The sequence below is a fragment of the Pristis pectinata genome, chromosome 2 (genome assembly GCF_009764475.1).
Source record: "Pristis pectinata isolate sPriPec2 chromosome 2, sPriPec2.1.pri, whole genome shotgun sequence".
NCBI classification, from domain to species: domain Eukaryota; kingdom Metazoa; phylum Chordata; class Chondrichthyes; order Rhinopristiformes; family Pristidae; genus Pristis; species Pristis pectinata.
The window spans coordinates 50,236,036-50,251,220 of NC_067406.1; the positions used below are offsets into that span (position 1 = coordinate 50,236,036).

At 46.1% G+C, this 15,185-nt stretch overlaps 1 protein-coding gene and 1 pseudogene across 2 annotated transcripts in view; both read left to right on the top strand.

Moving 5' to 3' along the window:
* Positions 1-15,185, top strand: part of ddx4 (DEAD (Asp-Glu-Ala-Asp) box polypeptide 4) — a 91,079-nt gene that overhangs the window by 14,962 nt on the left and 60,932 nt on the right. The gene's annotated exons all lie outside the window — the stretch shown is intronic.
* LOC127567572 (uncharacterized) lies at positions 2,909-3,046 on the top strand (annotated as a pseudogene).

Sequence of the window (15,185 nt, forward strand, 5' to 3'; positions counted from 1 at the left end):
GGGTTACCGGTCTCGGTGTCTTCTGGAAAATTGATGATTCTTAAACTTTTCCTCCTGCTGCGTCCTTCCAGGTCGATGATCCTCTGTTGTTGCTTTTCCAGGTTTTGCTTGGTCGTAATTAAAGCTTTTTCAAGTAATGAAGTTTGGCATCTTTCTCTTTACCGGGTTGGTCGAGTTCAGCAATTAGTTGCCTTTGTTTGGCATTCTCCTGGATAAGAGTATTTTGTTTTTCTTCAAAGTCCTGTAAAATGGACTTCAATTCGGCAAAGCTCCGGTCAAACTTTCGATCCAGATTAGAAATAGCTTCCAAAGTAGGTTGGTCTCCATTACCTTTACCATTAGCTGACGCTTTAGATCTGGTATTCATTTTAGCAGTTAAAAATCAAGACTAAACTTGTGCCAGTATTGTAAAAGACTTATTAAAGAATGGTAAATAATAGATTGAAAAGTACTTGGACCAAAGCCAAGTTATGACTTAGTCCATCGAGCACCACCAACAGACTGACCTGCAGATCCTTCTATGCTACTCTGTATGACAAAAAGGCCACAGACAGCACTGCCTCCAAGAACTTCCTGTCCTCTATCACGGAGGTCTTAGATGACAGCAAGCGGGAGAGTCTGGACCAACCACTGACTCTGGAGGAGCTGACGAGCTCCATCTGTTCCTTGATTCGAATAAAACTCCCAGAAGTGATGGCTTACTGGCGGAGTTGTACTCGGCTCTGTGGGACTGGATGGGCCCCGACCTGCTGGAAGTGTACAACGCTACGTTCCTGTCTGGCAGCATGTCAGAATCCATGAGGAAGGGGCACCATTACCCTCATCTACAAGCAGAAGGGGGATATGGCGGATATCAGAAATTGGAGACTCAGCTCACTGTTGAATGTGGATTATAAGATCCTGTCCAAGGCCATCGCCAACAGGGTCAAGTCTGCTCTGGGACAGATGATCCACCCGTGCTGTACCTGGCAGGAAGCCTCGTGCTGCTCAGGGACACCATCGGCTATGTGCAGGACAGAGGGGTGGACACCTGCCTGGTCAGCTTGGACCAGGAGAAGGCCTTCGACAGGATATCACACACGTACATGTTGGGCGTGCTCTCCAAAAGAGGCTTTGGGGAGGGAATCAGGAATTGGATCCAACTGCTCTACACAGACATCCGTAGCACAGTCCAAATCAATGGGTGGGAAACAGAGAGATCCCCCATTAAGTCTGGAGTCAGACAGGGCTGCCCTCTCTCCCCTGTCTTGTTCGTGTGCTGCATAGAACCCTTTGCTGAATCCATCAGGAAGGACGAGAGCATCAGAGAGGTGACGTTGCCAGGCAGTGAGGGCACCCAAGTGAAAACTTCCCTGTATATGGATAGCATCGCCGTCTTCTGCTCGGACCCAAGGTCAGTTCGCAAATTGATCAGCATCTGCGACCAGTTTGAGTTGGCATCGGGCCAGAGTTAACTGCACGAAGAGCGAAGCCATGCTCTTTGGCAACTGGCTCAACTGATCCAACATCCCCTTCACCGTCAGGCCTGACTACCTGAAGGTGCTGGGGATCTGGTTCGGAGGAGCTGGGGCATGCAGTAAAAATTGGCGTGAGCAGATTGGGAAGGTGAAGCAGAGACTGGGACAGTGGGAACAGCGCTCCCTTGCAATAACTGGGAAGAACTTGGTCATCAGGTGTGAGGTGCTCTCAGGGCTGCTGTACTTGGCGCAGGTGTGGCCTGTTCCTCGCTCCTCTGGCTTGAAAATCACCCATGCCGTCTTCCGGTTCATCTGGGGATCCAAGATTGAGCGGGTTCGACGGGTCACCATGCACAAGTCCCTGGACAATGGGGGCAAAAGTGTCCCCAATGTCGCCCTCATCTTGATGACCACCTTCGTCTGTGGCTGCATCAGGCTGTGCATGGAACCAAAGTACGTAGGCACCAAGTGTCACTACGTGCTGAGGTTCTACCTGTCCCCGGTGTTGCGAAGGATGGGCCTGGCCCCGTTGCTGCGCAACGCCCCAGTCAGCTGGACGTTGCCGCACTACCTGTCCTTCGTGGAAAAGTTCTTCCAGACCAACACTTTTGACCACAAGTCCATCAGGCAGTGGTCAGCACGGAACATCCTGCAGACACTGCAGGAGAAGGACTCGATGGATACTGTGGGGTGGTTCCCTGAGCAGACTGTCCAGACCATCTGGCAGAATGCCTCATCGCCAGAACTCACCAACAAGCACCAAGACCTCGCTTGGCTGGCGGTGGGAGGTGCCCTCCCAGTCAGATCCTTCCTGCATGATCGAAACATCAGTCCAAGTGCGTGCTCCCCCCGGGAGGACTGCGCTGGGGACGAGACAGTCACCCACCTCTTTGCAGGCTGTGGGTTTGCAAGGAGGGTGTGGTGAAAGATACAAGGGTCTTTGTCATGGTTCATCCCCAGCAGCTGTGTAACAGAGGATTCTCTGATCTATGGGCTGTTCCCGGGGATACACACAGAGACGGATATCAACTGCTGCTGGAAGGTCATCAACTCGGTGAAAGACGCCCTTTGGTCTGCCCAAAACTTGGTCTCCCAGCACTGCGAGATGTCCGTAGGGGAATGCTGCCGACTGGCACATTCCAGGCTGCAGGAGTACGTGCTGAGGGACGCACTGAAGCTGGGTGCAGCCAACGCAAGGGCTCGGTGGGAAAGGACTACACTTTAGGGTTCTTCTGCCACTGGAGAGGGAGGGGCGGGGTCAGGCGAAGAAGCCCCTTAAATATTGTAAATACGGGATTGGGGTAGTACCCCAGGGAGCCACACAAGTGGCATCAGTGCTGTGTTTTTTATATAAAAACGTAACACTAGTGATGGATCCGTACACAAATGTAAAGGTTTGCACTGTTTTATTGCTGTATAGTCTTTTATGATGAATAAAGTTTATTTTGGAATAAATAAAAAGGCCGAGGTTCCAGGACGAGGCTACCCCATTGCACTTCGGGTGTGCTGACACCTGCGATGTCCCCAAATGCGGGCTACTCGACTGCATAGTTTGTGGTAGTGGGGGACTGCATTCGCGCTCTCCCCTGGTATTGAATCTAAAGATGGAATTCATGTGACAAGTATATTTGTGTGTAGCTGCTTCTGTCTGGGGCAATTTTATCTCCTGGGTATCAAGCAGCATCTGTGACGGTAAAGGAATTGTGCATGTTTCACGACGGTGCTGTGGTTTTTATAACACTAATGATTGATCTGTACACAAATGTAAAGGTTTGTGCTGTTTTATTATTGTATATAGTTTGTCTTTTATTATGAATAAAGTTTGTTTTGGTAAAAAAGGGAAAAAAAACTTCACTCTTCTATACCTCCTGCCGGATGGTAGCTGCAAAAAGATGGCATGGCCTGGATGGTGGGGAATCTTTGATGATTAGATGTTGCCTTCTTGAGGCAGCACCTCCTGTAGATACTACAAATCGTGGGGAGGAATGCACCCATGATGTATTGGGTAGATTCCACTACTCTGCAGCTTCTTATGTTCCTGTGCATTCGAATTGCTGTACCAGACTATGATGCAACCAGTTAGGATACTTTCAAAAGTGCATCTGTCGAAGTTTGTTAGAGTGTTCGGTGACAAGCCAAACCTCCTTAACCTAAGAAAGTAAAGACGCTGACACGCTTTCCTTATGATTGCATTTATGTGCTGGGCCCAGGACAGCTCATCTGATATGTTCATGCCCAGGAATTTAAAACTGCTGACTCTCTCCAGCACAGTTCCCCAATGTAGACTGGCGTAAGTTCCCCCTCCTTCCCCTTCGTGAGGTCAACAATCAGTTCCTTATTTTTGCTGACATTGAGAGAGAGGTTGTTGTTGCAGCACAACTCAACCAATCCTTTCTCACTCCAGTAAGGTGACTCATCGCCACCTCTAAAGAGCTTTGCACTGTGTTCATTCCTTTGTATGTGTATTTTTTAAATTAAAGATAAAGTTTATTTGAAAGAAAACAATGGAAGACTTGGGCACAGTCAGTGCCCAGAGAGTATAGAGTGTTTGAAGGTCACAATATGAAGAAGAAATGTTAATCCAATGCCAATTTACATTGCCATTAAATATATAAAAAATATAATTTCTAGATGATAATTGTCCCAGCTAAAGTTCTTTCCTCAAGGAAACACATTTTCCTATAATCTTATCAGTGTTAAGGATATTTTATATGAGAAGGAGAAAACAAGACAAGGATTAAGATATCTTTATTAGTCACATGTACATCGAAACACACAGTGAAATGCAACTTTTGCGTAGCGTGTTCTGGGGGCAGCCCGCAAGTGTCGCCACGCTTCCGGTGCCAACATAGCATGCCCACAACTTCCTAACCCTTACATCTTTTTGGAATGTGGAAGGAAACTGGAGCACCCAGAGGAAACACATGCTGACACAGGGAGAACGTACAAACTCCTTACAGACAGTGGCCGGAATTGAACCCGGGTTGCTGGCGCTGTAAAGCATTACACTAACTGCTACACTACCATGCCTGCCCAGTGAATACACAATAAAAGGTAGGATACCTAAGTGTGGAAGAAGAAGGGGATCTTGGAGTTTGTGTCTACAGATTTCTTAATGGATAGCAGGATAGGTAGATGAGGTGGTTAAAAAGTAAACATGATACTTCATCTTTTTTTATTTCAAAAATATACTTTATTCATAATATATTCACAGTAAATACGAACATTTCATTGATTCTACCATCAATTCAATACCTTATCTTACAATATGTCAATGCCACTTATATTTCCTCCTTAATGCACCCCATGAAGTGTTTGAAATGTGGTACATAGGCTCAGCCCGTCAGTGGCAGCCGGATGCTCGACTGTGGTCCTTCCCCCACAGAGCCTTTGCGGTGGCTGCGCCAAGGTTCAGTGAGTCCCTCAGCAAGTACTCCTACACCTTGGAATGTGCCAATCAGCAGATGTCTTACACTGGAAGTCCAACAAGGTTTGAGCAGATCAAAGTGCATCTTTCACCAAGATGATGATCTTCCAGCAGCAGTTGATGTCTGTCTCAGTTTGTGTCCCTAGGAACAGATGTTGGAACACAGAATCCTCTGCTATGCAGTTTCGCGGGGCAAACCTCAATAAATACCAAAAATCAACAAATACACAAGAGATTCTGCAGATGCGAGAATCTGGAACAATACACACAAAGTACTGGAGGAACTCAGCAGGTTAGGCAGCATCTGTGGAGGGAAATAAACAGTCAATGTTTCGGGTCGAGGCCCTTCATCAGGACAAATACCATTGCATTGTTTTCCATTACTTTTTGGTAAACATGCAGTCAAGGAGGAGCTGAATGATCGCCTTATCTGTATCATAACCATCTCAATGGCAGTGTGTGGTGGGAGTGACACTCTGGCTGTGCAGGAAGGTTCTGATGAGGAGGGCTCCTCTGAAAGACAGACAAATTTTGTCTTGGTGCTTGTTTGTGAGTTCTGATAATGAGGCACTCTGCCAAATGAGTTTGACAGTCTTCTAGGAAAACCTTCCCACAGGATCCACTGGGTTCTTCTCCTGCAGGTCCTGCAGGATGTTCCCTGCTGACCACTGCCCTGATGAACATGGTCAAAAGTGTTTTTTCTGCGGAAAGATTTACCTGAAGGACAGGTAGATCAAACTGAATAGAATATTGTGCAGCAATGAGGCTAGGTCCATCCTTTGCAACACCGGGGACTGGTGGAACCTGAGCACACAGTGACACTTGGTGTTTATGTACTCTGGTTCCACATATGGCTTGATGCAGCCACAAACAAAGGTTGCCATCAAGATGAGGGGTATGTTGGGTACATTTTTAATCCCTTTCTCTGGAGACCTGTGTATCACAACCCTACAAGCACGATTTATTCTGTATTTCCAGATGAAATTGAAGATAGCTGGGGTGACCGCCATGGGCAGGCAGGAATGGGATATGGGCTATACCTGTGCTACGTACAGCAACATGGAGAATACCTCGCACTGAAGACCAGGTTCTTACCCACCATCGCGAGAGCACACCAATCCCAATTTCTGTTTCACTTTGGCTATTCACTCCAGCCAATTCTTGCCACATGCCCAGGATCCTCCAAACCAGATTTCCAGCACTTTCAGGTAGTCAGACCTAAGAACAAAGGGAACATGGAATCGATTGGGCCAGTTGCCAAGAACGGGGCCTCATTCTTGCAGTGGTTGACCGGCCTCTGAGGCCCCTTCAAACTGGTTGCAGATGCTGAGTAACCGTGGGTTTGAGCAAAAGATGGTAACATCCTCCATGTATAGGGAGGCTTTGATCTAACTGCCCCCACTGCCTGGCATTGCCATTCCTCTTTTGTCCTTCCTGATGCATTTGGCAAAGGGCTCAATGCAACACAAATGAGATAGAGGAGAGCGGGCAGCCGCACCTGACTCTAGATTTGATGGGGAAGCTTTCCATTTCCCATCTGTTTCTTTGGACTGTGCTACTTATGTCAGTTTAGCACAGCTGTATTCAATTCCTGATTCCCTCCCCAAAGCCTGTTTTGGAGAGCACATTCATCCAAACCTCCAAGATAAAGGACTGGAAGTTCCTTGAAGCTTTGCTATCTATGCCTTTCTCTCATACCGCAGAGGACTTTCAGATCCTCAGTATGTCCGGCTGTGAGGATGTTACTGAGCCACCCTCTTCCTTAAGGCCGAGGATCACGGCGGTCCTCTGTGAAACGTTTGAAAGATGTAACACGAGGACATGTCATCCTGCTCTGTTGAGCAGACCCTGGATCAGATAGCAAGGCTTGCCGGCTATTCGCCTCTTGGAATTCCTCTTTCACATCCACCCCCATCAACTGCATCTGGAGCAGATTCTGCATGCTTTACTTGGGTTGATGTAATTCCCTCTGACTCTGTCTTGCTTTCTTAGTACATTTGAGGATGAAAAATCTCTTGATGTTCTCCTTGATTGCTTCCCATCTGTGCATCAGCGAGCCAAAGAGGGGCTTCACGGTTCTCTAGCCTGCATGATCCCTCTTTAGTTCTTCAATATTCTCTGGGATCAGCACCTTGACGTTCAACTTCCAGGTACCCCTGCCAACTTTCCTGTCTTCCTCTTCGAGCTAATCACCTCGAAGGAGGCAATGGTCAGAGAGAAACACTGGTGTGACATTGGTGGACCTGACCCTGAGTGCCTTGCACACAAAGAGGAAATCTATCCAGGACCAGACTGAGTAGTCTGGTCTCGAGCAGATGAATTGCTGTGGTGCTCCCTCAACAGGCTTGCTGAAAATGTTGCACGGCTTGGTGCTTATTACCATTTCCATAAGGAGTTTGGAGGTGCCATCCAATTTGCTGTCAACCCTGCCAGATCGTCCATCCACGTTGATGATGCAGTTGAAGTCATCGGCCAGAATGACCAGCTAGCACATGGCCAGCAATGGTGGGAGCTACTGGAGGACAGCTAGTTGTTTGCTCTGCAGGGGTAGGGTGTATATATTGATTAGCTGGAGCAGAGTGTTTTTGTACTCTATGTCTGCCACAAGGAGGCACCCATCAACCACCTCTTTGATGTCAGTGATGCTGAAGTTGCGTCCCTGCAACAGTACCTAAGCTTGTCAGTCATTATCCCTTGACCACATCAATGACCCATGACTGCTGTTGTCAGTCATTATCCCTTGACCACATCAATGACCATCGTGACTGCTGTTGATAGTTGCTGAGGTGCAGTAAGCAACACTCCTGAAAGGTGTCCCTAGGTAGCAATGAATCATTTTCACAGTGTACATATTGATTGATGCTGTTTTTTAGATTTAATGTGCAAAGTCATATTATCACTGAAATTATTCTTTGATGGGCTGCAAGTAACTCATTTCTTTATCTTGGTCTTGGTCCCCTTGTGGGGAAATTCAGAACAGCTCTGATGCATCCGAACTTGGTGTGCAAGTTCCTAATGTCACCTGTCGGAAATGGAAGGCTTGGAGTATAAAGAATGGTGATGTAACACTGAAGTAACAGGACACCCTCTTCTGAAGTTGGATTTAAAAGAATTCTCAGAAATAGTGCTCTGAAGTTGACCCATAGTTGACCTATCAGTGCCGATTACTGTCACTGTGTCCAATTGTTGCAATTGAAAAACAACCCTCCCATCTTTTTCCCATTATTGAGCAATCCAATACCAGAGGGCATGCATTTAAGGTGAGAGGAGGAAGGTTCAGAACAGACGTGAGACGTAAGTTTTTTACTCAGAGTGGTGGATACCTGGAATGCGTTGCCTGATAGGGTGGTGGAGGCAAATTCATTGGGGGCTTTCAAGAGGGGGTTGGATGAACACATGAATGAGAGGAAAACGGAGGGATATGGGCATTCTGTAGGTAGGAGGGATTAGCAATGTCGGCACAACATTGTGGGCCGAAGGGCCCGTTCTGTGCGGTACTGTTCTATGTTGTTCTATGTTGTTCTATCACAGTCAGTTATTCTGTGCCAGCATGCCCAATGCTTGCGTGAACTGTAGAACTTGTTCAGGGCTAAGGTACAAGCTCTGATCTCCCCTAGGTTGTGGGTTCCCCCGGGGTGAAGCTGGTGGTATTGCTGAGGGGAGACCATTCTGGTTCTCCATCATTGTTGTCACTTCCATCTGTTTCTGGTCTTTGTTGGTACTCTTAATCTCCCAGTGCTGGCGTGTGTTTGGCACAGTATTGCTCCCAGTCTCCTGGAGCTGGAGTGCATTGGGGGATCCACTGCTCCTGTCTCCCAAAGCTGAGGTGTGTGAGGGGATACTTTATCAATCAAGATTCATAATGCAACAGTGGAAAGACTCTGCTAAAATTCCATAAAACTCACATTGGGTCAAGTTCTGAATGAGGAGGTTGTTGGCTTATGTCCCATTCCAGGAGACTCATTGGATGTGGGTGGTTGATGGTCGGAGTGGACAATGGGCCAAAGAGCTTGTTTCCATGCTTTATCTCCTTATGACTCTATGATCAGAATCAGGTTTATTACCACTGACTTATATGTTATGAAATTTGTTGTTTTGAGGCAGCAGTACAGTGTAAAGACATAAAATTACCATAAATAAATAATACCAAAAATGGAATAACGAGGTAGTGTTCATGGACCATTCAGAAATCTGATGGCGGAAGGGATGCTGTTCCTAAATTGCTGAGTGTGAGTCTTCAGGCTCCTGTACTTCCTCCCCTATGGTAGTAATGAGAAGAGGGCATGTCCCGGATGGTGATTCCACCTTCTTGAGGCACCCCTTCTTGAAGATGTCCTCGATGATGGGGAGAGTTGTGCCCGTGATGGAGCTGACTGCGTGTATAACCCTCTGCAGCCGCTTGTGATCCTGTGCACTGGAGCCTCCGTACCAGGCGGTGATGCAACCAGATAGAATGTTCTCCACCGTCCATCTATAGAAATTTGCAAGAATCTTTGTTGATACAGGTTACATCCAGAAATAGCTCTAAATTGGGAATCGAAAATTAACCCTAACCTGTGCATACATATACTTGTGCATATGACAATAAATTTGACTTTGATAATAAATTTGATTCTGTACACTGATTACTCTGTGAGCTTCATCCAAGCAAGGAATTTCATTGCACCTGGTATATATGACGATAAACTAATCTGAATCTGAATCTGAAGGTAATCTGGCAAAATCAACATGTTTCAGTGTGAGGCAAATTTCAGTGTGAGTTCATTGAAATGCAATCAAACCATTTTCATTGAAACCTAAAAGGTAGCATAATAAAAAATGATATTTCATACATATTTCACTGTGCTAGCTTGGGTGGGTATATAGTAACCAGGAAAGAGGTAAGAGGCAGTTCTCCAGTCTGCAGACCTGCACTCTCCCCACCCTTCCAAGGCCTTTCTCTCCTGCATAATCCACAAGCTTTCCAGGCCTCTTTCTGCTGTTCTTCCTGTCCTGTTTCCTATGCTCCCCTAATCTCAATGGACCCCTCTCTCCTCCTCTGCCCCCCAAGTTCCCTGCTCCCTGGGACTGTCCTGCAATTCCTGGAGGTCTCTCTCTCTCTTTCTCTTTCTCCCCCCCCCCCCCCTCTCTCTCCCAAACTCCCCTCCTCCCGAATCCTGTGCCTTCTGTCTTGCTTCCTGGGCTTGGTGCCTTGGTTTGATTCTGCCTGCAGTGTGGAATTAGCAGAATTGAATCTGGGTCACTGCAGCGCCTGTAGCGCCGCCATCTCATTGTGATATGGATTCATAGTATTGCCAACTCTAGTTGGATATATTTCTGGAGGATTCATCACGTGACCATGTTAAATGCTTAATCTCCCCATGACCACATGGGTTTCTTCCCTTGATGATCCAGTTTCCTCCCACATCCCAAAGGCATGTCGGTTGTTAGGTTTATTGGCTGATTCTGATTCTGTTGTAAGTTATTTCTTGTTTAGATCACTAGTGGGAGAAACAACCAAGTGTGAGGGGCTAGGTTACAGAAAAATAACTGGGGAAATGTCATCAATAGTATTGCTCTGAGAGTTAGTATAGACCCAATGGGCTGATGGCTGACTTCCATGTCATAAAGTATGAAATATGAGACAAAATTTAAAAACACAAGCCATATAACCAGTTTCTTACATACCAAAAATTGACTAGAAATGTTAATTCTGGTTCTCAGACCTCTGTGGCCAAGCAGCTCCCCAGAACAGGGAAGCCGGGACTCATGGGAAGGTTAACCAAGCTGCTTTTCGACAAGTGGAAGATTTGAATCTACATCAAAGCTAGCTAGACCAGACAGGTCAGTGATACTGTGGAAAAAAGGTGTTACATACCGCATGTGGACCTATTCATCAGCTCATTGAATATTCAACATTAGCATCAGCCCAAGGAAAGGGAAACAATAGAGAGGCAGACTCAATGGAGCCTTGGTTTCCTGCCTCTACCTTATTTGGAGGAATGCATTCAAAGCTTCCCCCAAACTCATCATCCTTTAAAGTGACCAGCAGTGGCCCTCCCACATTGCCATCCAATTGGTCAAGCCAAGAGAAGTTTCTGGGAGGCCACAGCAGGGGTATAACTAACCCCTATCAGCAAGCCGGGGCAGCGATAACTCTGCCTGGTGGTGAGTGACAATGAAAGAGCTGCTGGAAGGTCATCACCTCGGTGAAGGACACCCTTTGGTCTGCCTGAAACTTGTTGGTCCTCCAGCACAGTGAGATGTCTGTAAGGGAATGCTGCTGACTGGCACAGTCCAGGCTGCAGGAGGACGTGCTGAGGGATGCACTGAAGCTCAGTGCAGCCAATGCTAATGCTCTATGGGGAAGGACCACAGTCTAGTCTCTGCACATGGAGGGGCTGAGTAGGGTGGGGAAGCCCCTTGAACAATGAAAGGTGTATCTTCTCAGGCAGCCACATAAGTGGCAATGGTGCTATGTTTGTGTGTTTCTTTTTCTCTCTCCTTACGTTTTACACTACTGAATGTAACAACCATGAATGTTAAGCTTTTGTATTTTGCACTGTGTTCTTCCTTTGCAGTCAGCGCCTCCTTCCCAGGGCACCAATGCTCAAGATGAGAGGTCATGGCTTTAAGGTTATGGGTGGGAGGTTCAGGGGAGATGTCAGAGGGAGGTTTTTCACCCAGAGAGTGGTTGGTGCATGGAATGCACTGCCTGGGGTGGTGGTGGAGGCGGATACATTGAACAGGTTCAAGAGCTTGTTGGATAGGCATATGGAGGAACGTGAGATAGAGGGATATGCGGGAGGAAGGGGTTAGGTGGTGTGAGGGTGGTCTGATGGACGGCACGACACGGTGGGCCGAAGGGCCTGTTTTGTGCTGTATGGTTCTATGGTTCTTAATTACGAATAAAGTTTATTTTTGAAATAAAAAAGTTTCACCCCAGAGGGCCACATAGATGGTTATGGTGCTGTTTGTTTTTTAAATGCTTGCACCACTGAATGTAACAACCATGAATAAAAGTTTTGCACTGTTTCTTTGTATATTTTTATATTACGAATAAAGTCTGTTTTTGAAATAAAAAAAGATAGGCCGGGGTCAGTCCATTAGTGGACATTGAGGAGCTGAATCCAGTGAGGAAACCCCTCAAACAATAATAGGGTGTGCCAACCCAGAGGGCCACATGAGTGGCAATGGTGTTATATTAAGAAAAAGTTCACACTACTGAATGTATTGACCAAATGACACTAAGAATGTAAAGTGTTTTACACTGTGATTATTAATTTGTGTAAATACTTTTTATAATAAATAAAGTTTAGTTTTGAAATAACAGAAGAATCAGAATCAGATTTATTATCACTGACTTATATGGCATGTAGTACAGTGCAAAGACGTAAAAATTATTATAAATCACAAAAATAAATAGTGCAAGAGAAAAGAATATCGAGGTAATGTTCATGGGTTCATGGACTGTTCAGAAATCTGATGGCAGAGGGGAAGAAGCTGTTTCTGAATTGTTGAGTGTGGGTCTTCAGGCTCCTGTACCTCCTCCACGATGGTAGTAATGAGAAGAGGGCATGTCCCAGATGGTGAGGGTCCTTAGTGACGGATGCCGCTTTCTTGATAAAAAAAGGGGTGGTGAGCCATAACTCCACCCTGGTGTTCAGCAGGAAGAAACCTTGACAGCAGCCGGCAAAGCCAATGAGGACCACAGACATTGAAGGGCTACTGTGAGGGCTCCAGCCAAGGGAGTGAAGACAGCACCGGCATCACCTGAGGCAGCAGATCAACCTTCAGGAACAGCAGAGAACCCTGGACTCTGGGAGCCCAGTGATGACACCTGTGACCAGCCCCAAGTGTAACGGATTGTGCTTGGGACTCGGACAGATAGTTTATTATCTTATTAACTCTGTCTGTGAGTTTGTGAATAAAGTTGCATTTGCACTGGGATCTGACTTGTGTATTTTTGTTTGTCTCAAAGGTATAAAGCACGGGGGTAAAGCACACTTATAGGGATATTGTGCTTAGAAAGAGCAGGAGCAACACCTTTGATGATTCCTAACTTGCTCACTTTCCAGCATTTTTTACTTTTATTTCAATATCGCAGTATTTCAGTTTCCTTCTTCTTTGAGATTACCTTCCCTTCCCTGATGGGTGGGGGTGGTTGCTTCAGGCCAAAGGGAGGGAAATTATTCAGTTGTAGAAAAATTGGCAATCATGCTGCTGAAGGCAACATCTGTATTGCTGCTTAGGCTGTTTCCTTTGCATATGCATGTCTAGGCCACATTTGGATCAGTTATCTCACAATAAAATAAACAATGAATTCTTATTAGCAATTGAAAGTTTACTACTTCATGCATGCAATCATGCTATATCAAGAGATCATGGAAAAGTCCAAGTTACACAATGAAAGATTTCAGATTGCATTTTCCCCTTTCTGCAGCACAGTAAAATACTAAAACAAAATATGCAGCGGAATCAGAATCAGGTCTATTATCACTGACTTATATGACGTGAAGTTTGTTGTTTTGCAGCAGGAGTACAGTGCAAAGACATAAAATTACTATAAATAACAAAAATAAATAAATAGTGCCAAAAAAAGGAATACTGAGGTAGTGTTAATGGGTTCATGGACCGTTCAGAAATCTGATGGCAGAGGGGAAGAACCTGTTCCTAAATCTTTGTGTGTGGGTCTTCAGGCTCCTGTACCTCTGCCCCAATGGTAGTAATGAGAAGAGGGCATGTCCTGGATGGTCCTTAGTGATGAATGCTGCCTTCTTGATGCACCACCTCTTGAAGATGTCTTCGATGGTGGGGAGGGTTGTGCCCGTGATGGAGCTGGCTGATTCTACAAGCCTCTGCTACAAGCCTCTGCAGCCTCTTGTGATCCTGTACATTGGAGGCTCCATAATAGGCTGTGGTGCAACCAGTCAGAATGTTCTCCACCATATATCTATAGAAATTTGTAAGTCTTTGGTGACATACCGAATCTCCTCAAACTCCAAACGAAGTAGAGCTGCTAGCATGCCTTCTTTGTGATTGCATCAATGTGTTGGGCCCAGGATAGATCCTCTGAGATGTTGACGCCCAGGAACTAGAAGCTGCTCACCCTTTCCACCGCTGACCACTCAGTGAGGACTGGTGTGTGTTCTCCCGACTACCCCTTCCTGAAGTCCACAATCAATTCCTTGTATTGCTGACGTTGAGTGCAAGGTTGTTGTTGCGATACCACTTAACCAGCCGATCTATCTCACTCCTATATGCCTCCTTGTTGCCATCTGAGATTCTACCAACAACAGTGGTGTCATCTGTGTATATATAGATGGTGTGTGAGTTGTGCTTAGCCACACAGTCATGAGTGCAGAGAAAGTAGAGCAGTGAGCTAAGCATGTACCCTTGAGGTGCGCCTGTGTTGATTGTCACCGAAGAGGAGATGTTATTACCAATACTGCATATAGCAGTGACAAAAAAGCTAAACACTGGAATTGCTGGAACTCTGTAATTAAAACAGAAATTACAGAAGACAGTAGGTCAGGTAGTGTATGTGAATAGAGGTACAGATTTAATGTTTCAGGTCCATGAATTTTCATTAGAATTGCAAAAAGCTAGAGATTTAGCAGACCAACAAAAGTCTAGATTATACATTCAAGCAATGGATAAGTCAGACTCAAGTAGTATTAAATGTTCTGCTTTCCTTGCCTATCTTGTCCTTGTTGGGCTACAATTCCATTCACCTTGAGTATACCTCTTCCAACCCTGTCTCTTGTAAGGACTCCATCCCTTTCTCCCACTTTTTCTGTCTCTGCTGCACGTGCTCTCAAGATGAGGCCTTCCATTTCAGGACATCTGAAATGTCCTCCTTTTTCAGAAAATATGGCTTTCCTTCTACTGTGATTGATGGAGCCTTCTCTCGCATTTCCTCTGTTTCCCGGACTTATGCTATCACTCTTCCCCCCACCCCTCCGCCCCAGCAGAACAGGGAGAGTTCCCTTGGTCCTCACCTTTCACTCTACTAGTCTTTGCATCCAGCATATCAACCTTTCTCATTTCCACCAGCTTAAACAGCCCTTCCAGGTGAGGAAAATATTTGCATGCACCTCCTCCAGCCTCATCTACTGCATTCAATGCTCCTGATGTGGCCTCCTCTAGATCAGTGAGACCAAGTGCAGAGCAGGAGAACAGCTTTCAGAGCACCTGTACTCTGTCCGCAATGGCCACCCTAAGCTCCTGTTTGAACACCACTTCAATTCACTTTTCCATTCCCACTCTGACCTGTCAGTCATTGGCTTTCTCCACTGCCAGGATGAAGCCCGATGCAAACT